The sequence below is a fragment of the Gopherus evgoodei genome, chromosome 11, assembly GCF_007399415.2.
Source record: "Gopherus evgoodei ecotype Sinaloan lineage chromosome 11, rGopEvg1_v1.p, whole genome shotgun sequence".
Taxonomy (NCBI): Eukaryota; Metazoa; Chordata; order Testudines; family Testudinidae; genus Gopherus; species Gopherus evgoodei.
The window spans coordinates 9,877,664-9,902,079 of NC_044332.1; the positions used below are offsets into that span (position 1 = coordinate 9,877,664).

The 24,416-nt window shown below is 49.0% G+C and overlaps 1 protein-coding gene across 1 annotated transcript in view; it reads left to right on the forward strand.

Moving 5' to 3' along the window:
- LOC115659454 (butyrophilin subfamily 1 member A1-like) overlaps window positions 1-24,416 on the forward strand; it is a 151,661-nt gene that overhangs the window by 40,833 nt on the left and 86,412 nt on the right. The gene's annotated exons all lie outside the window — the stretch shown is intronic.

Below are 24,416 nucleotides of genomic sequence, written 5' to 3' on the forward strand. Positions count from 1 at the left end.
TATGATACACAGGGTCATAGAACCATAGAATGTCAGGGTTGGAAGGGACCTCTGGAGGTCACCTAGTCCAACCCCCTGCTCAAAGCAGGACCAATTCCCAACTAAATCATCCCAGCCAGGGCTTTGTCAAGCCTGACCTTAAAAACCTCTAAGGAAGGAATTCCACCACCTCCCTAGGTAACCCATTCCAGTGCTTCACGACCCTTCTAGTGAAAAAGTTTTTCCTAATATCTAACCTAAACCTCCCCACTGCAACTTGAGACCATTGCTCCTTGTTCTGTCATCTGCTACCACTGAGAACAGTCTAGATCCATCCTCTTTGGAACTGCCTTTCAGGTAGTTGAAAGCAGCTATCAAATCCCCCCTCATTCTTCTCTTCTGCAGACTAAACAATCCCAGTTCTCTCAGCCTCACAAACATCGTGGTGAATAGCACAGATTAATCTGTAATCAGGTGGGTTTCAGCCTGTAGGATCACCTGTAAGGATTTTTCCTTCCTTTAAAGAGGGCAGAACCCAAACCCCATTCAGAAGATGCAGGGAATCCTACAGTAAACTCTTCCCACATGGTCACCTTTGGGTATGTCTACACTATGGGATGATTCTGATTTTATAGAAACCGATTTTTGGAAACAGATTGTATAAAGTCGAGCGCACGTGGCCACACTAAGCACATTAATTCGGTGGTGTGAGTCCATGTACCAAGGCTAGCGTCGACTTTGGGAGCATTACACTGTGGGTAGCTATCCCATAGTTTCCACAGTCTTCCCCGCCCATTGGAATTCTGGGTTGAGATCCCAATGCCTGATGGGGCCAAAGATTTGTTGCAGGTGGTTATGGGTAAATGGAGCCAAGCCCCTCCCCATCCAGGAGGTAGATGATGTCTCCAGCTTTATGCACGCTTCACAGAACATGTCCATGATTGCTGGCAGCTGGGCCCGTAACGATTGCACCTGCAGGAATGAAGAAGGCAACTCATTAGTATCCTGGTTGACAGCCTAGGGCGTATGCTGGCCCATCCCACTCCCACCTATCAGAAACCACGGCTGGCACAGCCCCACAAGGGTGGAGAAAGTTATTCTCCTATCACTCTTGCAGGAGTTTTGTACCCACACTCCTTGACCAGAGGCTGCACTGACACCTGCTTGGAGCAGCTCCAGGCCCCACAAACTGACCTCTGATCCACTCTGACTCTTCTGCTCTTGCCAAGCTGGGGCTTTTCTCCCTGCCTCCACTGTCTCCTCATTGCCCTGAGCAACAACTTCAGTCCCTTTCTCCTCCTTTCAGGCCCTGCAGCCCTCTGCCCATCCTACACCTTGGACTTTGTCTCCTGACACTTTGGCCCTTCCAGCTCCACTCCACCATCCACATTGGCCTTGTTATCTTTGTTCCATTCCTGCTCCCCGCTCTGACTTGTCCATGCCGGTCCCTCTGCATGGAACGTCTTCTCCATCCCCATCCTCATCTAACATTGTCTCCTCCTATAAACCCACCTCTGCAGGGCGCCTGCAAGCAGCGAGTTAATTCACCCCATTCAAAACAATTCCCAGTTACAAGGAATGGAGCCATCGAGATGGACAGTTGCTAAAGCTGAGCACCTGTGCCAGCTGATCACTGTAACCTTTGTCTTTGCTCACCCCAATTTCCCCTTCCCCCACTGCATCACATCTGCAATTGGGGTCTGCTCACGGGAGCAGGGACCACATCGTGCCTTGATTTGCTCAGTAAAACACCTCCAACATTTGAGTGCTGTGTGTGTTAAACAACAAGGCTTGTGTGGGGATCATTTCTGAGCTATTCGATAGACATCGGCTTCCTTGGTCCTCCGGGCAGTCTATGCCTCTCACTTTCCTGGCTGGAGCACAATACTGCCAAGGCCTCACAGACTGAGCCGACGTACGATGGGATTTTTCTCTTGGGTCCATTCCATGAGCTGTGTCTGGAGCTCTGATTTTGTCAGTATTGTCTCAATGGAAGGACTATGGAGAAACTGGAAAGAGCCAAATCAGCATTGGGTTGAGGAGCAGAGGTCTTCCTGTGGGGTCTGTTCCCTGGACAGTCATCTTTACCAAATGACCACTTATTCCCATATAAAGTCTCTGGTGTGTAGGGAGCCAGGCGCTGCTCTTCCAATCGGTTCATTCCCAGAACTTAGACTCATCCACAAGTCACAAATAAACCCCTCGGGAAAGGGGAATCTCCAGGCCCCACTGAGTGCCATGGAGCGACCCTTTGGGCAGAAGAAAAGCAGAACCCCAGGAAAAGGTGAGGAGAGAAGCATGGCCTTGGGGCACCGGAGAAACATCTCCTCTTGTCATATGATCCCATCTCGGCACACCCAGCCAGGAGCGATCTCACCCTGTCTCTCCCTCCCTCTCTGTGCCATGCCCCACGACCATCCATGTGCAGAGAGGAGATAGCTGGCTGTAAGGCTGCTGAGCTGCTGACAATGTGCCCAGAGCTTACTGGCCTGAGCTGCTCTCCAGAAAGTCCACTTGGGCCTGTCAACTACTGAATCTCACCTCAGTGCAGAAAGTTATGGCGATATTTCTCTGCTCCTCCTCCTTCTCACTCTGGAGAATGGTGACGGCCTCTCTGAAAACTGCAGGGAGCTGCGGGTTCTCAAACTCGATCATGGCTCTGGAACATGGAACAGAAAGTCCCTTGTGGTTATCAAAGGGGAGAGAGAGTTCCTCTCTAGTTGCTGGGCTGAGATGGCAGCCTGGAACAGAGGAATATTTCATACGGAAACTTTGGGCTCCTACCTTGCAATCACGCCAACACCGTGCGAGTAGTAATTGCGGGAGGCTATCATGTCCCAACCCTGCTGAAACTGGATGCTGGCAAATTCCTTCCGGTATCCGGGCATGGAGAAAAGAGCCTTCACAGCCTCCACTGACGTGCTAACGACAAAAAAATACCAATGTCAGGCAACGAGATCAGCCCCAATCATGGCAAATCTGCACAAGCCCTGGCACACACAGCATGGTCAGCAGGAGCTAGCCTCCCCGAGGATAGATCCAGTGTGATCTCATGGTGCTTCCCTGCCCAATGGGCCCTGTGGACACTGCAGGTTCATTGAGTTTGTAACCAATTAGTGACACTGTAGTTTCTTAAGATGGTTGGTGTCATCACTCAATATGGTTGAATACTTGATTCTTTACTGTGGCAGATATCAGGAGTGAAACCGGCATGTGGGGCCAGATCCTTCATTGGTGTAAGCGAGCAAAGTTGTGTCAGTTTATACCAGCTGCAGTATCTTCTGCCATGTAGATGGAGACCTCTAACTGTGCCCACAGAACCAGTTGAACTGGTTCCCCTTCCTCCTGTCTATCTGTGACACTGACATCCTGCCCCATGTGGTGCTGGTGTGGCTCTGTCCGCGTTCTGGGACAGAGGCCCACAGATTTGCTCAGCAGGCCCTGATAAAAGCACTGACACTTTGGCAGGTGGTACATGTGGACGGCTGCACAAACATGACTGCTGTCTGACTGCGTAGTGCCAGCTGCTGGCCTGTAGACGGAGTCAGATGAGCGAGTGTGACTCACGAGAACACACGGCTCTCAGCCTTTTCCCTCAAGAGAGACCTGCACTGAACTGAGCCTGGGCTAACTACAGCACCCGAACAAATGACGGCCTTGAACAGATCACATGTTTAACAGAAGAAATCTGTTCTTCCTTTTCTTTTCAGTCTTTACCTTAGGGGGCTGAGGCAGCTGGATCCCTTCTCGGGGCTGGATTTTTCACTGGCATGTAGGTCCCCGGCAAGCACAGATCCATCACGTACTGCACTTGCCTGATGCAGAGGATGAGCATCTGGGGATACATTTCCAGGATGGCTTCTCGGTATCCCCATAGGAAAAGGACCTCGTAAATGGTCCTCATTGCCTGGAGTGGGGACAGAATTTCACTCAGTATCCCAGTCTGCCACCTGCCCCCATTGCCACTCAGTATTGTCCTTTTGTCATGTCTCATTTCCTCTCCAGTGTATTACAGAATGGGCTTGGCTCCTGAGAGGGGAGGAGACATATGGAGGCTCCTGAACTGTCACCCATTTTTAGAATGGAAGCAGGGTGGAACCCTATGGAAAGATCAGAAGAGTCTGGATGACGCTATTCCCCATTATTTCTCTTAGTGGTGCAGACCCTGTGCTTTGGCTTTCCAGCTGTGATCGGATGGGCTGAAACCATCCTGAGGAGATCTGTTCTCATAGGCCCAGTGTAAAGCAGTGGACATCTCATGATCCCATGCTGGGAAGATTTCTAATCACAATGTACAGAGCCAGAAACCTGGATACTTCCAAGAGACATGCGAAGTGCACCTGTTCAGTAAAGGCCCACCTAGTGTGACAACTGAACCAGCCTTCCCACAATAACCACCCTGACCAGGGTCCCAGAAGATAAAACACTTCAGATCTGTAACTTTTTACCTGGGGGAAACTTTACTTATACACTTTGGTTTGATTGGAGGTGGCCTGGACACACTAAGGCAGCAAGGCAAGGTCGATTCACTTAGGTCGATGCAGGGTCAGTGTAGACACCATGAGTTTACGTCAAGTGGCTTTCAGGAGCCTTCCCACAATGCCCCACCCTGACCGTACAATCGAGGCGAGCGATTCTGGTGAGGACGTGCACTGCCAACACAAGCAGCAAAGTGCAGACACACACAAGGGATGGAATTGCTGTGGCGGCTGTGTGCCGAGGTAACGCAGATCGGCTTCATTATGTAGTGGAGCCGTGACCTGAAGCTAAGAAGGGGTGAAGCTCCCACACACGCACAGATGCACCATCCTCCCTGCGGAGGTGGGTTCTCAAACTGACCCCTCAAATCTCACTTACAGCCAGAGACACACCTGCCTATATGGGGGTGTAACTGAGACGCAGCTTTTGGCCAAGCGTCTCTTAGAAGGTCAATCTTACTGCAGTGTGGTGGACGGGGTCGGACACTGAATCAGAACATGCCCTGATAGGAGAGGGCTCAGGAGCTCGGAAGGGAAGACTGTACTGCCCAGTGTGACAGAGATGGAAGGAAACTAGTACTGAAATCCCCCTCCTCTCTTCTCTTCATTCTTGCTGATCTAAGCACTGCTGGTCCCCCCAGGCATCTGCAGAGGAAGAGTGCAGACGGATCCAAAAGGCTTCCAGCCATTTGACTTCAGTTTAACGAGGAAGGTCGGACTTGGTGGTGAAGCCCTGGGGACACAGAGAACTAGGTTGGACAGATCAAGAGCAAATGGCCTGGATTTAAGGTCTTCAGGAAGCTTGACTGAAATTCTTTGCCAACGCTACTGAGTTTCTATAGCTTCTAAGCACAGACCCTGGAAAGCACTGGGGCTGCTTCAAGGAATTCAAACCTGAAAGGTTTACAAATCAAACCCTCAAATCAATGTGAAAGCCAACACCGTATTCCTCTGGCAACTGAACTGGGTAAAAAATTCAGTTTCTTTCACGCTGCTCTTCAATTTGCTCTCCCATGTGACAGAGATTTGTCTATGGTCAGTGCAGAACTGCATTGCAGAGGATGCTGAGGAAAGCCGGAGTTGTGAGGAGAGACGGAGTTTGGCGAGGGTCCAGCTGGGTTTCACGGCCCCTAGGCACATGGATGACCTCAGCTGGATGACTCTGCAAAGTGTTTGGCAATAACCAGCAGGACTCAGGGTTCAAAACCTATTGAGATGAGAAGAGGCACTCAGCCCTCTCAGAGTTGTTATTGCCGGCTGACTGCAGACTCAGGTAGGCTGCACTGCATTTACGTTCTGGTCATGTGTGGATGTGTTGTAGCTGTGACTTTTGTTTTGTTTTTTGCAATGATAAGTTCTGGAACTTTCTGTCTGAAGAGATTTACCTCTGCTGCGCAGCTCCGTAAGAATGAGTGCGTTTTTTCACCATTTCCTCAGCCATGGAATAACTAGGGATTTGACTACTGGTAACAATCCTGCACTGGTCCCCAGGGGACAGACCGATGGGCCATTTCCATCTCTGCCTTCTCTCACACAAGAGGGAGCAGCCAGACCTCCTGACTCAGGGATGTGAAGTGAGCCCCAAAGTCATTTATTGGCCATGTAGTGGATGGGAGAGGAAGTGGGGTGACCCATAGAAATCAGGACAATGCCAGAATTCTCCAGAAAACTGGCACGTCTCCATCCTGGGGAGTGCAGGAGGAGGGTTGGGTCCTCAGTGGCTGGGCCTGGGCATCCCCTCTTAGTGAGCATAGACAGCTCTCTGTACAGCAGGAATCTCCCTCTAACTGTGTGAGCCCAACGGACCCTTCCTGGACTGTGGCCTGTCAGTAGGAGCAGGAAGAGAAATAATGGCCTGAGGTGATAAGAGAGCAGCTCCCTACCTGTCCGATGACAGCGTGTGCGCCACACAGCTCAGAACCACGTCCCGGGGGTGGGAACGAGCCAGCAAGGCCGTGGCTCTCAGCACTGTTTGTCTGGGTCTGGGATCACAGACATTGTCCAGCCAGACTGAGATACGTCCCACGACGTCTCCAACCTGGAAGAATTGAGGGATAGATTTATCAGTGAGTGGCCTCATCCCAGGTAACTCCTCCTGGCAGCCCTGCCAGCCGCCTCTGACTTCGGTTACCCATCTTGGCTCCTCCATAATCTCAAAAAGAGGCTTTGAGAAGTCCAGGAACCCCAGCCTTCCTGAGGTCTGCTTTAGCACCTTGAAGCTCAGAAACACACACAAAAGCCTTCCCCAAACCTTACCGTGGGCACAGCCCAAACTCCCCTGATGTCTCAGGGCCTTCCCTGCCTTAGCAAACTGCTCTCAGCCCTGCTCTCAAGGGCTTCCCTGCAGGAACCTTTCCTCCATCTCTGCAACTTTCTGTTGATCTTTCTAGCACAATCAGTTCCTCCAGGCCCGTGCTTCTACACCCAGTTTCCATTGTGCGCCCCATATGTGTTGTGTGGGGCACATGCAATACCAGCTGTTTGGCCCTGAGGAAGTCCAAGGCAGAGAAGTTCTGCTCCAGACCCAGCTGGTTCTACTGACGTATCCCAGAGCCCATCCTAGAGATGGCAGGCAGGGCTAGTTGGACGCTCCTAGCCAGCTGCAGGCCCCAGCCCTAAGGAGAACCTCTACGCTGCAGACATGCTGACTTGGGCTGGAGCCTGGGCTCTGAAGCCCTCTCCTCCCCAGGCTTCAGACCTCAAGTACCAGCCCAAGGCCAGAAGAGGCTGCATTGCCATTTGGGCCCACAGTGCCAGCCCTGGGATTCCAAGTCCATAGGGCCAGGCTTTATGGCTCCAACCTGGGTGGCTGGATTCTGTTGCCCTGTTCTCCTGGCAGGAGTTAGAGCCCTGCACAAGCCAGTCTGCTGATTGAGGGGCCATTTGTCAATATCCCGCTGGGACCTGCTGGAAACAGGGAACCGGCCAGAGACAGGGACGACCTGCAGGAAACCCCAGGTTTGGGGAGGAAGCTCAGGCTGAGAGTTCTGTTTATGAGTCTCCGAGTTTCCAGGAAAGCCAAAGCCCAGGAGGGGAAGAAGTCTGCACTTATGCGCCATGGGCAGGCAGTAGCTGGGGAAGGGCAGGAATGTCACCTATTTCCAGGCCGAGTGATTGAAGACAATGTTTAAAGGACTGTAGGGAATGTGAACCCTGATTCCTTTCTCGATCACCCCACCTGCGCAGGCTTGGGCAAGTCAAGGAGCTCTCTGGGCTTCAGTGTCCCTAGGTGTCCAATGAGTTGAATTCCTTCCTCCCAGGAAGGCGGTGGAGCTTCATTAATCAGGGGGAATAATGACTCTGAGAGCCTCCTACCCAGGGGAGGTAGAAATGAAGTCTGCTAGAAACCTCCCTAGGCCAGTCTAATTGACGGAGGAGGCACTCAGATCCTGTGGGAATGGGCAACAGGAACTGAGCTTGGGAGAGACAGAGAGAAAAGTGCAAAGCCAAATTCCTCCTGATCCTTCAGCTGGAAAAACAAGGCCCCACAGCATGTCTGAGGAAACCATGTCTGCTCCCAGAGCCCAATGTGGAGGCCCATGGACTTCGCTGCCAGGGCTGGGGCTATCGCTCCCCTTCAGTGGGGCTGGGATGTCCTCAGGGACGTGTCAGAGCTCCAGCGGGCAGAGAACACGTTAAACACTTGAGGCCATGGATCTCCGTGGCCAGGCGATGAATGGAAAAGGGCTGAGCCAACCTTCACAGCACCATGTCCGTGTGTCCCCGGAACGGTGTCCTAGGAGAGGAAATTCTCCCCTCCCCCTCTCTGCGCAGCATCCCCCTCCCCACCGCAGGAGTCTCTTACTCTCTCCATCTTGTCTGCGTGTAGAGATACGATGGTCCTCAGCTCTTCCTCGGCAGCTTTAAATCGCTCCAGGGTGGGTGTTGTCAGACCCTTCACGGCTCTCATCAGCGGGGCTTGGTGCTGGGCTGAGGGATGCTGCTCCCTGGGGGTCTGCAATGAGCAGGGACAAAGCCCGTTGGGACTGAGTATTTCCATTGCTCTGCTGCCTGGGAACAGTCTCTCCCCACGGGAGGCTGGCAGCACCCAGTGAGCGTGGAGATTGCAGCTGAGCCCTTTTCTTAACAAATCTCAACAGGTGCCGAGGTTTCCTCAGTCATTCATATGCGCCCCCCTTCCCCTCTGCCTGAGAAGAGATGGGAGCCTCTCAGCCAGCGCTGGGACCCCACGGGCCACCCCATTTCCTCCCTCTCTAGCCCCTCCTCCCAGGAAGCCCAGCTTTGTCTGAGAAAGCCTCATTGGCCTGCAAAGCCCATTCAAGTTGCTTGTTGAGTGCAGCCGAGGGGTCACTGCAGAACCTGCCCCTTGTCCCATCCCACCCCGAGCGCCTGAGCAGATTGGCTCAGCAACTCTAGCAGCCCACAGTGTCTGTGAGGAAAGGACTGAGAACAGGGCCCAAGCGGAAATGCCTCTTCCTTCCCCAGCCCGCAGCATGTGGTGCTGCCACAGAACAGGCAGGAATCGCCGGCAGGACAGAAAGTAGCTTTGACTGAAGGAGCAAGTCTGCCTGGCTGGGGAGAATCCCAAACCGTGGGCGTCTGGGGCCAGATTCCCGTGGGTCAGGACTCAGTGGGCACAATGTTACTGCAGGGGGCCTAGTTCCAGGGTCACCTAAAGCCATGGCCTGGGGTGCTGGAGGCCTTTGCCCTGGTGTCTCAGGCACCTCCAGAGTGTTACTGCAGCTGGCCTGCGTGTCTGGATTAACACCGTCTGTCCTGGGTGCCAGCAGCTGAGGATGCAGTGGAGCACAGCAGAGTGACACACTCCTATAGATACTCCAGCCCCCTGGCGCGTAACAAGCTCCCAGAATTGCAGAGTGTTGTATGTGCTGCAGGGTGCTCTGTCACTAATCATAAGAGTTACGAAGGCGTCTAGATGCCTGGCAGATGTTGGCAGGCGGGATCCAACCTGGGACGTTGGGAGCTTAGTACGGGAGCCTCTCCCGGAGGAGCTAAAACCCAACCGGCTGTTAGCTGAGGGTCTAGAGCAGACTCCTTTCATCTCTGTCTCTAAGTGGTCCTGGTGCCGCTAGACGGGCCAGAACACCACACCCAGCAGGTGTGTGGGTTACCCCTCCAAGTGCAGGGAGGGGCCTCGTAGGATTTTCCGCTCTGCCTGTGTCCCATGGAGAGTGCATCAGAATCAGGCACTTCTGTGAATCCCACTAGGCACCTCTGAACATCTTGAGGTGCCTGAACCCCTTTGTCAAGCTGGGCCTCGTTCAAGCAACCCAGAGAAACCCGTAAAGCCTGGCTGGAGCTGATCACACTTGAAGAATGTTTCTTTTCAGCTCCCTGAGCAAGAGGCAGGTAGGTCTCCTGTCCGAGATCCCAGCTCCAGGAGATATTAATACACACAGCAGGGGATGCTTTCCAATAGCACAGTCACAAAGCGTCATTACCATGGTCATATGGGAGCTGCTTGGTAATGAGGGGGTGGGAGTGCGCTCTTCTTCCTGCTCTTCTGGGCTCCCTTTTTCCCACTTCCCCTGTGACTCAGATGCCTCCTTCTTCGTCCCTGGAGCAGAAAGAAACATTTGTAACATTTCCCTTTTCCATGTAGTATCCTTGGTTTACAGTGGATGGAGTCGGGCCCAGAGCCCTTAAGCCACTTGCCCAGGGTCAGAGTGAAGGTTGTTGGCAGAGCTAAGCAGAGAACTTTGATCTCCTGATCTTACCTGGGGGATTTTACCACACGAGACTTCCTGGGGGCCTGTTTCTTTTCCATGGTGTTTTCTACTCTTCCCCTCCCCTTGCACAGCTTTCCTGTCAGTGATGGGCAACAGGCTCCATTTTGCAAATAACCCTCTAAGAAGTAATGGCTCAGCTCCGGTACGGTTCCCAGCTGTGATGTGCTGAGACCTCTAAAGCATTTTACTGATGAAACGGACCCAATCCAGGAGACAAGAAACGATTTCCTACAACGTCCAGCCTCTCTGTTCTCCTTACAGCCTGAATCAATGTTAGTACTCCCCACCCCACAGTGCTAGACCCCCAGAGGGTGATGACCTCACACTGTCAGCTCTCCCCACCTCAGCAATGGACCTTGGCTACCCTCTCCAAGAGGATCCGGCATTAAATGGATTCTAGAGTCTGTGGTACCCATCACTGTCCCATGAGAAGGCCCTGATATATAAGGCTTGTAGGGTGACTGGTGTTAGTATTCCTCACATTCTCCTCGCTAACTATGTGGGTTGAATCCTCACCTGTAAGATCCAATTTGACTTTTCCCGTATCCTCCTGCAGCTTCACCTCCTCTGACTCCACCTGGTTCTCAGCTGCTTTCTTCAGGGACAAGTGCATCAACCTTCTTGGAAAGAAAACTGTTCTCTCCTCATCCTTATCTGCCATCGAGATGTCAGATTGGCTACAGACACAGAGTCTTTTCATGCCTGATAGGATGGTCCATTAGCATTTGCTTCTCTGGGGCTTCTCTGGCAAGGCCTGTTCTTGCTGACTGAGATCAGACCAGGCCCCCAGGTTCGAGGAAGCCTCGTGTTGTAAAAGCTCCCAGGTTGGACAAGCACTTTTTGCACATGGTTCTCTCCGTGCTTCCTAGAGTGGAGTCTTGGGAAAAAGGAACGAAGCCTGGAATCGAAAGAAGGAGGAAATGGGGTTTTCTGTCATTCTCTAAAGGAAGGGAATTAGTTTGCCCAGGATTCACAGGTCCAGGAGACTGGTCTTTTGAAGCCATCTACTCCTCTAATAGCCAGGACTGGTTCATACAACCGACAACATAAGGCACACAAGACTGCCCAGATCGGGTCAAACCAAAGGTCCATCTAGCCCAGTATCCTGTCTTGCAACAGTAGCCAGTGCCAAGTGCCCCAGAGGCAATGAGAGATTATGATCAAGTGATCCATTCCTGTCGCTCATTCCCGGCTCCTGGCAAACCGAGGCTGGTGACACGATCCCTGCCCATCCTGGCTAATAGCCATTAATGGACCTCTCCTGCATAAATTTCTCTAGTTCTCTTTTTAACTCTGTTAAAGTCTTGGATTTCACAACATCCTCTGGCAAAGAGTTCCACAGGTTAACTGTGCATTGTGTGAAAAAATGCTTCTTTTGTTTTTGTGTAACCTGCTGCTTTGTAACAAAGCCTTCAAAGGGGGTACTAGGATGTGAACCAAGGACCACTTGATCTGCAGTCACTTTACCACTGAGCTCTACCCCCAGCTGAACGCCAGTGGGCCATGCATTTTTGACCAGGTGGCAAGCTTCACGGGGGAGGACTTGGGTAGAGGCCAGGGAAGAGACCAGGAAGGGTGGCGGTTAGTTGAGAAGCCCACTCTTCTAGCTAAACTGGTAGTGGAACAAAGCAGGTGCCCATGGAAGGGACGGTTCAGTGAGAAAAGCAGGATCGGGCCCAAGCGGGCAGGCAACAGATAGAGCGATTGGAAAACAGGCTGGAAATTTTGAGGGCATAGTGGAAGGAAGGAGTAAGTAAGTATAAGCATGGGGATTTCAAATACCCAGGACGATACATGAAATGGTGATTTGAGTTGATAAAAGTGGCTGTTGGGAGACAAGCAAGTGATTAAAGGGAGAGTGAGAAGTTAACTCTGTAATTGCTGGAGGGAATAGCAGTTGAACTTTGTAAAAATGCTAAAGAGGAAAGTTCTTGGTGTCTTTGAAATGTTTTGTAAATAAATCCAGGCAAGAAATTATTGAATTGCAATTATTTGGCTATGAACAATTTAGTCGAATTAGCTAAAGAAATGTATACAGTGCTATGTAATTAAAACCCTATTAGGCTTTAAGGGGCTACGATAAGAAGTGATTTTCTTTCAGATCGCTGTGTGTTTAAAAGCAGGAGTTAGAAGTAAAAAGCCATCAAAATTCTGGTAAAGTTAATTGTGTCCCTTTTTAAATAAGAATCTTTAAGCTGTGCATAGCTTTGGATCCAGAAGCAAACCAGAAAGCGTCTGTATTAAATGCAAATTATCTAACTGATAAGGTAGGAGCCACTGAAACCTGGACTGTCTATGAAACAAATACAAGAAAATACGGGGTAATTCCTCTGTTTTGCCTGACATCAACAAGGGTATTTGTATATTTTAAGCAATGACTGACTGCCCAGAAGGGTAGACCTCTGTTTTTTGTCTTTCAGATAATCAGAGAAAACTGATGCCAGCTGAACGGCATTCAACATACCATGCATTTACTGGCACAATAGGAATTATGTTCTGTGTTCTATGTCCTGTCTTGTGGTGTTTGTCTCATGGTCAGAATTGTTGTGTTTAATATTTTCATTGGATAGTCTAGTTTAAAATCAAACAGAAGGGTTAAATAAAAATGCAGATACTTGGTTTGTTCAACTTGAAATACAAAGTGTTTGGATAAATCAGGAAAATGTGATCTACTAAAGTCTAATACATTTGCTTAAGTAAGAAAAAGAAACTTCATTGGCCAGATCTTTTAACTGAAAAATTGTTGTTAAAATTTGCATACCAACAGTCTTTGGAAGCAAGGACATGAGAAGTTAACCCACTCCCCATATTGCACATGGGATCCTTCTGGCTACCTGAGATTTCTAGCCAGAGGGTTAGGGAGGGTGGGAAGCTATTGGACACCAGAGGTTGTACTGAGTGGACTCCTCAAAGTGGGTGTGCTTGTCCTGGCTTGTTGCTCCAAAACTCTGTAATAAAGTTATTTTAGTGGAAGGGTATATGTGACATACATTGAATAATAAGACTAATGTACTATATAATGGCAATGTTTATGTGTTCATTGTTGGGAAAAGGTGTAAGACTGAAGAGTGGAAGTTTCCTTTGTAGGTTAAAAGAAGCCAAGAAGGGGAGAAGGAAAAAGAACAGAACGAATTAACTGGGGGAAAAAATAGCTAGTATGCTCAGTCTAAAGATAAGACATTGGCCCCACTCACAGACACTGCTCACAGCTAAGGCTTGACTGACAACCAAGAAAAGGTGGGGCTTGAATGTGCCCAAGCAGCTATGAGATCTGCAAAACACGGCCGGGCATTAATGAAATGTGTTAGGTTTCTTTTCTCACAGGTAAAGAAGCGCTACCCAAAGACTCTAGCAGCCTTGCCACTCCTTGGAACCAAGAGACTGGATCTATGTAAAGATCCATCAACGAAAGGCTACTCTGGCTCTACTCTGGAAGGGCCCTTTCCAAGTCCTATTAATCGCCAACACTGTTGTGAAGTACCAAGGGCTGACTGCCTGGACCCCCCTTCTCACTGCAAAAAGACCCCTCCACCTCGGGAGATTTCTCCTTCTGATGATTGGCCTATTTCTCCTTCTAGCTCTGCTGTGCCTTCTGGACAGCAGGGAAAAAGGACAAGGTGAAATTCTAGTAACCTCTCCCTTGTCCCAGACATACTGTGCCTTTGGATTTTTCTAAAAGAAGCAAAACCATTACAGGGTGATGTTTTGGCAACTTCTCCGCTGGAGGATGCTGAACCACGATTGCTTCAGGAAAGAAAGAACACTCGCTCCACCGAAATTGCCAAAGTCCAGGAATTCCTGACTAGAAAGGACGTTAAGAACTGACCCTGGTGAAGAAACAAAGAATTATACCCTGTCAGGAAGAAATTTGTGGGACCCATGCTTGGGAATGTGGTATTGATTGGATTTTGGAGTTTATTCTACAGGCTGCGCCCTGTGTTTTGAGTAAATCCTTCAGCATGTATTGTCCTCCCTAATTAGATTTTAAATGACAAATACCAAAGGCATCTTGTTGCCACTGCCTCTGCCATCTCCTCCATTACACTATTACCCCTGTAATACATCCAAATACAGACAATGCCATCGATTTGATAAAACCAATGGCCAAGGCCCTCACACTTCAGTGATTTATTTAAAGATTGTTTGGAAAAAATATGTTTAAAGTTTAGGATATCCCATATAAGCAAACAATTGAGTGGAGAATAAATGGATCAGTGGAAATAGAAATCTATAATATCACTACAAATGAACCCCAACAATCTGTAATTGAAATTGATGGGTTCCATAGTGAAGTAGATATGCTGGCTGTTCCTGGAGTTTGAAATGTGTTACATGGAAGAAGCCCTTATTGTTATTTGGTCACCTAATTAGTGATTAATTAAACAAATACCCAAAGAGTTTGTTCTGCCACTGGAAATTTTACTTGTATTGAAACCATTCCAGTGACTTGTAATGTAACCTGTACCTTATTGCAATACACCCCTTCCTATGCTATTAATGTTAATGCCTCTTGAAAGTACCTGAGGATAGTTAAATAACAGATGTGGTATAGTACTACACCAAAGAGAGATGTATTAGGATATCAGTGGACTGTGATTAATACAGCACTAGGGACTGTTAAGGTTACATTGCCCTTATCGAGTTTCCAGATCACCTCTACATACCCAAATTGCTCACAAGGGGCTGCCATTAGATTAGCACAACAGAGGGCCTGGGTTATTTCCTCTGGAAGAAGAGGGACTTGACCGGATCCCTATGGGATGGGGCCAATAGTGCAGCAGCCATTTGGAATGTTCTTAAAAGCCAAGAACATGATGAGAAATTAGACCAACTAGAAAAGGCCACTGGCTTTATTTCTGGAGCTCAGCTAACCCAAGTACAGGCTGGAGTTGGTGAGTTACATGTCATTTCCACCCTTAGTTCAATGACTCAGAAGTTGCTGACAGAGATGGTATTGAATATCACTGAGGCTGGGAAGGCATTGCAGTGGGATCTAGCATGTTTAGAAATTCAGGATTTCCTGAATGACCAGCTAATGGCCATTCAGAGTGATCTTGAGCACCAGGCTTGGCCCACTGCCCTTACAGACACATCAGGAGTACCATCTGATCTGTGGCCATGGAGACGTACTTGGACACTTTTTGGGTGGAAGTGTGGACATTCACGCTGCTCCTTCCAAGCACATGGACCGGTTAGGGGGATGTGGGCTCTCACATACTGAATCCTACCGGGTCCATGGGGAGGATGCATGTGGGACTGGATGATTCACTGTGACATCTGGGAGATTAGACTACCTGGTATGCCCAATGGGTTTTTACTCAGTGCTCCTGGGATTACATCTGACATTTGGATGGGGTTAGGGAGTCAATGGACACTGGCCGTTAGAACCCCCACAGCTTCATTGTATCCATAAACTGAAGCCAGGGGAAGCTGTCACTGCTCACAACAACATTTGCTGGGAGGGTGTGGAACAAGGAACGATCCTGACAGGACACTTATTTTTTCAAGCTAATGATAGCTGTGTGTATGTTAAAACCACCACACTGCAAGATATACATGTTAATCTCATTACCACTGCAGGCAATCATATTGTTTACCGGCCTGCAGATAGAATTTTGCAAGTAGCCCTAGGTTCCAGATGCCCTTTAACTGGACCATCTTAGTACCTGATTGATTTCAAAATTTGCTTTCAGTGTTACCAGAGGTTCAAAGAATCTCTGAAATACAAGGGCAAATTCATATACTTATATATATCCTTCAACTTGAGATATATATATATATATATATCTCAAGTTGAAAAGAATGCCTTTCCTACAGCTTATAGAGCGTCTATGTACTAAGTATGATGTATTGTGCTTTGTGACTAAAACTGTACACCAACCCCATCATATTATTGCTATGGGAATGTTATTGCTTGTGTTGCTATTAGTTATTTTAGGATTATGTTGCTGTTGTTGTAAAGGACATACTAATAGGAATACCTTTCATGTCCATGCTAATCATGCATTGTCATTACATCCAATCAAAACCCCTAAGGTTGAAACATCAAACCTAGAATCTGAAATCCATGGCTTAATGCAAATAGAGGTTTGAAAATATTTGTTGTCCTAGAAGTACAAAAGGGTGGGGGGTGTGGAAGTAGAGAAAAAACTGGCAGGGATTTGGATGGGATCTTAATACATGACAGTCTCTGTTAGCAAGAGTCAGGCTAGCTGTGAGCCTACTAATGCAAGATTTGTAGAAGCAAAGATTGTGTGAGGCGAGTGGGATAGAACTGTGTGAGAAGTTCTTGCGACCTTGTGTCGATAATGAGGAACGTAGACTGGTGTCTAAATAGAAGTGAGAAAAATAAGATATCAGGATGGCCTATGTATAAACAAAATGCAGCTGTTGCTTATTATTATCTGTAACAAAAAGTATAAATGCTGCTGTAACTGTTTACCTGGAGAGAGACATGCCTAGGACTGGGGCAACCCTGTGTCCTAGGGCACTCCCTCCCTCTATACAATTGTAAAGAGAAAATAAAGTATCTGACTTTGCTGTACCCAACCAAAAAGTGAGAACTAAGTTTTTCTCCGACAGTAGCAAACCTCTCTGGGGCTCTTACCTGCTCCACAGGGACGTCTGTCTTCTCGCTCAGTTAGCAGTGGGAAAGGGGAAAACCCCAAGGAGGCTCCTCCTCGTGCTCACAGGCATGACCCTGTATTCTCTCACAGTCCTCAAGGAGAGACCTTGAGAAGGAGACTCCCTGCAGCAAAGTCATTTCCCCCACCCTGCAGCCTCTTTACTTGCCCGTTGTCATAGACTCTCTGTGAGGTCACCACCTCCCAACCTCTTCGACCAATCAGCTGAGGTCCTGCAAAAGGCTAGTGTGATGGCACTGCTCTGGCCAGCCCCTTTGCATTTTGAGCTGCTCCTGCTGTGTCACACCCCCACCCCCACTCACTCAGTGTTAGTTCTGGAGATCAAGCAGGCGACACATGAAAACATCAGAGGCTGCTCAATGTGCCACACTTAGTTTTGCTGAGATTTGTAGACGTTAAGGCAAGAAGAGAGCTTTGGATCATCCAATCATAGAATCATAGGACTGGAAGGGACCCCAAGGGGTCACCGAGTCCAGTCGCCTGCACTCAAGGCAAGAGTAAGTACTATATAGATCGTCTCTGGCAGGTGTTTGTCTAACCTGCTCTTAAAAATCTCCAGTGATGGAGATGCCACAACCTCCCTAGGCCATTTATTCCAGTGCTGAACCATCCTGACTGTTAGGAAGCTTTTCCTAATATCCAACCTAAACCTCCTTTGCTGCAATTTAAGCCCGTTACTTCTTGTTCTATCATTAGAGGTTAAAGAGAAAATGTTTTCTCCCTCTTCCTTGTAACAACCTTTTAGGTATTTGAAAACTGCTGTCATGTCGCCTCTCAGTCTTCTCTTCTTCAGACTAAACAAACCCATTTCTTTCAATCTTCCCTCATAGGTCATGTTCTCTAGACTTTAATCATTTTTGTTGCTCTTCTCTGGACTTTCTCCAATTTGTCCGCATCTTTCCAGAAATGTGGTGCCCAGAACTGTACACAATAATCCAGCTGAAGCCTAATGAGTGTGGAGCAGAGCAGAAGAATGACTTCTCGTGTCTTGCTCACAACACACCTGTCAATGCATCCCAGAATCACTTTTGCTTTTTTTGCAACAGCATCACACTGTTGACTCTTATTTAGCTTGTGGTCCACTATGATCCTTACATCCTTTTCCGCAGTACTTCTTCTTGGGCAGTCATTTCCCATTCTCATAGATTCATACACTCTAGGACTGGAAGGGACCTCGAGAGGTCATCGAGTCCAGTCCCCTGCCCTCATGGCAAGACCAAATACTGTCTAGACCATCCCTAATAGACTTTTATCTAAACTACTCTTAAATATCTCCAGAGATGGAGATTCCACAACTTCCCTAGGCAATTTATTCCAATGTTTAACTACCCTGACAGTTAGGAACTTTTTCCTAATGTCCAACCTAAATCTCCCTTGCTGCAGTTTAAGCCCATTGCTTCTTGTTCTATCATTGGAGGCTAAGGTGAACAAGTTTTCTCCCTCCTCCTTATGACACCCTTTTAGATACCTGAAAACTGCTATCATGTCCCCTCTCAGTCTTCTCTTTTCCAAACTAAACAAACCCAATTCCTTCAGCCTTCCTTCATAGGTCATGTTCTCAAGACCTTTAATCATTCTCGTTGCTCTTCTCTGGACCCTCTCCAATTTCTCCACATCTTTCTTGAAATGCGGTGCCCAGAACTGGACACAATACTCCAGTTGAGGCCTAACCAGCGCAGAGTAAAGCGGAAGAATGACTTCTCGTGTCTTGTTTACAACACACCTGTTAATGCATCCCAGAATCACGTTTGCTTTTTTTGCAACAGTATCACACTGTTGACTCATATTAAGCTTGTGGTCCACTATGACCCCTAGATCTCTTTCTGCCATACTCCTTCCTAGACAGTCTCCTCTCATTCTGTATGTGTGAAACTGATTGTTCCTTCCTAAGTGGAGCACTTTGCATTTATCTTTATTGAACTTCATCCTGTTTACCTCAGACCATTTCTCCAATTTGTCCAGATCGTTTTGAATTTTGACCCTGTCCTCCAAAGCAGTTGCAATCCCTCCCAGTTTGGTATCGTCCGCAAACTTAATAAGTGTACTTTCTATGCCAACATCTAAATCGTTGATGAAGATATTGAACAGAGCCGGTCCCAAAACAGACCCCTGCGGAACCCCACTTGTTATACCTTTCCAGCAGGATTGGGAGCCATTAATAACTACTCTCTGAGTACGGTTATCCAGCCAGTTATGCACCCACCTTATAGTAGCCCCATCTAAATTGTACTTTCCTAGTTTATCTATAAGAATATCATGTGAGACCGTATCAAATGCCTTACTAAAGTCTAGGTATATCACATCCACCGCTTCCTCCTTATCCACAAGGCTCGTTATCCTATCAAAGAATGCTATCAGATTAGTTTGACACGATTTGTTCTTTACAAATCCATGCTGGCTATTCCCTATCACCTTACCACCTTCCAAGTGTTTGCAGATGATTTCTTTAATTATCTGCTCCATTATCTTCCCTGGCACAGAAGTTAAACTAACTGGTCTGTAGTTTCCTGGGTTGTTTTTATTTCCCTTTTTATAGATGGGCACTATATTTGCCCCCTTCCAGTCTTCTGGAATCTCCCCCATCTCCCATGATTTCCCAAAGATAATAGCTAGAGGCTCAGATACCTCCTCTATTAACTCCTTGAGTATTCTAGGATGCATTTCATCAGGCCCTGGTGACTTGCAGGCATCTAACTTTTCTAAGTGATTTTTTGCTTGCTCTTTTTTTATTTTATCTTCTAAACCTACCCTCTTCCCGTAAGCATTCACTATATTAGACATTCCTTCAGACTTCTCAGTGAAGACCGAAACAAAGAAGTCATTAGGCATCTCTGCCATTTCCAAGTCTCCTGTTACTGTTTCCCCCTCCTCACTGAGCAGTGGGCCTACCCTGTCCTTGGTCTTCCTCTTGCTTCTAATGTATTGATAAAAAGTCTTCTTGTTTCCCTTTATTCCCATAGCTAGTTTGAGCTCATTTTGTGCCTTTGCCTTTCTAATCTTGCCTCTGCATTCCTGTGTTATTTGCCTATATTCGTCCTTTGTAATCTGACCTAGTTTCCATTTTTTATATGACGCCTTTTTATTTTGCAGGTCACGCAAGATCTCGTGGTTAAGCCAAGGTGGTCTTTTGCCACATTTTCTATCTTTCCTAACCATCGGAATAGCTTGCTTTTGGGCCCTTAATAGCGTCCCTTTGAAAAACTGCCAACTCTCCTCAGTTGTTTTTCCCCTCAGTCTTGATTCCCATGGGACCTTACCTATCAGCTCTCTGAGCTTACCAAAATCCGCCTTCCTGAAATCCATTGTCTCTATTTTGCTGTATTCCCTTCTACCCTTCCTTAGAATTGCAAACTCTATTATTTCATGATCACTTTCACCCAAGCTTCCTTCTACTTTCAAATTCTCAACGAGTTCTTCCCTATTTGTTAAAATCAAGTCTAGAACAGCTTCCCCCCAGTAGCTTTTTCATCTTTTTGAAATAAAAAGTTGTCTGCAATGCAGTCCAGGAACTTATTGGATAGTCTGTGCCTCACGGTGTTATTTTCTCAACATATATCTGGATAGTTGAAGTCCCCCATCACCACCAAATCTTGGGCTTTGGATGATTTTGTTAGTTGTTTGAAAAAAGCCTCATCCACCTCTTCCACCTGATTAGGTGGCCTGTAGTAGACTCCCAGCATGACAACACCCGTGTTTTTTACCCCTTTTAGCCTAACCCAGAGACTCTCAACACTCCCATCTCCTATGTCCATCTCCACCTCAGTCCATGTGTGTACATTTTTAATATATAAGGCAACACCTCCTCCCTTTTTCCCCTGTCTATCCCTCCTGAGCAAACTATACCCATCCACACCAACATTCCAGTCGTGTGTATTATCCCACCAAGTTTCAGTAATGCCAACAATGTCATAGTTGTATTTATTTATTAGCACTTCCAGTTCTTCCTGCTTATTACCCATACTTCTTGCATTTGTATATAGGCATCTAAGATACTGGTTTGATCTTGCCTCCCAGCTTTGCCCTGACCCTCCTTTCTCTCTGCCATTATAGCCTGTGCTCCCTCCTGTTTCCAACCCATCTCCCAGGTCTTGTTCCCCACTTACCTGTGGGGTTTGCTCACCTGTCCCCGCCAAACCTAGTTTAAAGCCCTCCTTACTAGGTTAGCCAGTCTGTGCGCAAATAAGGCCTTTCCTCTCCTCGAAAGGTGAACGCCATCTGTGCCTAGCAGTGCTTCCTCGAATAGCATCCCGTGGTCGAGGAAGCCAAAGCCCTCCTGGCGACACCATCTTAGCAGCCAGGCATTCACCTCCACAATGCATCTGTCTCTGCCTGGGCCCCTACCTTCGACAGGAAGAATTGAAGAGAATACCACCTGCGCTCCAAACTCCTTAACCCGTACTCCCAGAGCCCTGTAGCCACTCTTGATCTGCTCAGTGTCACACCTCACAGTATCATTTGTGCCCACATGGATGAGTAGCATGGGGTAGTAGTCAGAAGGCCGGATAATCCTCGACAATGCCTCTGTAACATCTCGGATACGGGCCCCTGGCAGGCAGCATACCTCCCGGGATGAACGGTCAGGGTGACAGATGGGTGTCTCCGTCCCCCTCAGCAGAGAGTCTCCAACCACCACTACCCTACGTTTCTTATTATCAGTGGTGGCAGCAGACCTCCCAGCCTTAGGGGTATGAGGCTTCGCCTCCTTAACTGTTGGGGGTGATTCCTTCTCTCCTGTATCAAGAAGAGCATAACAGTTATCTATTACCACAGCAGGAGGGTTCGCAGCAGGGGTGGAGCACTGCCTGCTGCCAGAAGTAACCAGCTGGCTGTGTCCACCCTGAGCCATCTCCTCCTCCACTGGTGTGTCAGATACACCCTGAGCCATCTCCTCCTCCACTGGTGTGTCAGTAGTCCTGTGATCTGGGACAGCTATGTCAGCTGTCTCCACATGGATACTGTCCAGGAATTGCTCATGGATACGGATGTTCCTCAGCCTAGCCACCTCCTCCTGTAGCTTCCACCAGCAGGCATCTTTCACATTGGATGCCACCCCCAGCCTGGATATCAGGAAGTGGAAATTGCAAGTTACAGTCTTTGCAAGCCCACACCAGAATCTGGGTAAAAGCATCCATGCTTTGGTACTCTGTCTGGCTACAGGCGCAGGTGGAGGAGACAGAAGCAGTGCTGGCACAGGTGTTGCGGGTCCTCCTCACCATTGTAAGCCTCCCTCTGTCAAACTCTCTCAAATTCCCGTCTGCTGCTCCCGGTCCGCTCTGCTCTGCTTTAAACAGAAAGGTTTAGGATGGGGCTTGGTTTATAGGTTCAGAGGACCAATGTATGTGTGCAACTGATTGTTCCTTCCTACATGGAGCACTTTGCATTTGTCCTTATTGAATTTCATCCTATTTACCTCAGACTATTTTTCCAGTTTGTCCAGATCATTTTGAAGATTCATCCTATACTCCAAAGCACTGGCAACCCCTCCCAGCTTCGTGTCATCTGCAAACTTTGTAACACTTCAGAGACGGGACCCCGGCAGGCAGCATACCTCCTGAGATGGGATGTCAAGGCGACAGATGGGCGCCTCCGTCCCCCTCAGAAGAGAGTCTCTGACCACCACTACCCTATGTTTCCTATTCGCAGTGGTGGCAGCAGACCTCCCAGCCTTCGGGGTACGAGTCTTCTCCTCCTCTGCTGTAGGGAGTGATTCCTTCTCTCCTGTATCAAGACTAGCATAACGGTTACCTTTTACCACGGCGGAAGGGTTCAGGGCAGGGGTAGAGCACTGCCTGCTGCAGAAGTAACCAGCTGCTAGTGTCCACCCTGAGCCATCTCCTCCTCCAGCAGTGGTGTGTCAGCAGTCCTGTGTCCTGGCACAGCTACCTCAGCTGTCTCCACATGGACACTGTCCAGGAATTGCTCCTGGATTCGGATGCTTCTCAACCTAGCCACCTCCTCCTGTAGCTCCCCCACTTGCTGCCTGAGAGATTTCACCAGCAGGCACCTTTCACATTGGATGGCCCCCCACCCTGGATGTCAGTAAGTGGGAATAGCAAATCACAGTCTCTGCAAAACCACACCAGGATCTGGGTAGAAGCATCCATGCTTATCTTCTAGATGTTTTCAGATGGATTCCTTAATTCTTTGCTCCATTATCTTTCCTGGCACAGAAGTTCAGCTGACTGGTCTGAAACTGCCTGGCTTGTCCTTATTTCCCTTTTTATAGATGGGAACTACATTTGCCCTTTTCCAGTCTGCTGGAATCTCTCCCATCTTCCATGGCTTTTCAATTATAATAACCAGAGTAAAACTAGCCCACTGGGTCTGTGAGCAGGTGAATCGCCTCCCTCGCCCAGCAGCTCCCCTGGGGCAATGACCCAATGCCTCCCCACACCACAGGGACAGAGGCTGAAAGTCCATCTGGTTGCGGGTCAGAGGCTGGGGTGGAATGTTCTGGGATCTCGGCCTGGGCCCTAGTGGGGTAGATGACCCCGTCACACACAACCAGACCCAGCAAGGCCTCAGGAGCGGCACCAGAGTTTTTGGTGCCCTAGGCGGGGGTCCTTCAGCGCTCCTGGTCTTTGGGGCACTTCAGCGGCAGGTCCTGGAGTGAGGGAAGGACCCGCCGCAGAATTGCTGCCGAAGACCTGGAGCGTGGAAGGACCCCCCACCGCCGAATTGCCACCGAGGGCGGCAAAATGCTGCCCCCCCCCAAATCCTGGTGCGCCTAAATGGAAGCACCAGCCCTGCAAGGCCTGCATCAATTTTCTCCCTGTCTGTGAGTCCCAGCAGAGAGACCAGGGACTCATTGGTCCACAGAGAATAAGCTCCTCTCCCCCAGCTGGGGGCTGCGACCCAATGGTCAAGGGCAGCGGGTGAGGGGAGCTTGCACTAGCGCTCCTGCAGGGTCCATGGTGTGGGATGAACAGAGAACTCCAGTGTCCAGGGCTCTCAGGCCACGTGTCCAGTCCACTGCAGGAGGGGATCTGGGAACAGCCCGTGGGGGCCTGGGGCAGGAGCCGGGAAAGCAGCCGTCTGGGAGAAGGAGGGAATTCAGCTGTACTGGGGAAACGGCTGAGCAGAGATGCTGCTGCCGATGCAGCTAGTTCCCTGGGTACGACGCTGCAGCACTTTAACTACATGCTTAATACAGAGGTTGCAGCTCAGCTGAGTAAAGTGCTGCACCCGTTTTAATGATGTTAGGGGCTTTGCCAGGGTATAAGACTGAGGTGCAGCTTCATCCTGGCCACACCCCTTTAGCCCTGCTCCACCCCCTCCCCCTCCAGCCTGTCCATGCCCCCCCCCCGCCCAAACACTCCTTGTGCCTGCAGCTGCTGGGGGGAGGCACAAGTGGCACCTGTGTTGGAGGAATTTCCCAGGGTGGGGGAGAGCTTTACACCTTCCCTACAGCCCCTTTGGCCCACACTAGCCAGCATGGGAGCCAGAGCACAGTGGTGGGCTGGGGCCAGATTTCAAGAATGTCTCTTGATGTAGGGTCCAAATTTGGGATCCTGCCTTTAAGTGCCCAGGGGCTGGAGACCTGCAGTGCCCAGGGGCTGGACACCTGTAAGTGCGCGGGGGCTGGTTCTCTGAGGGGCTGGACA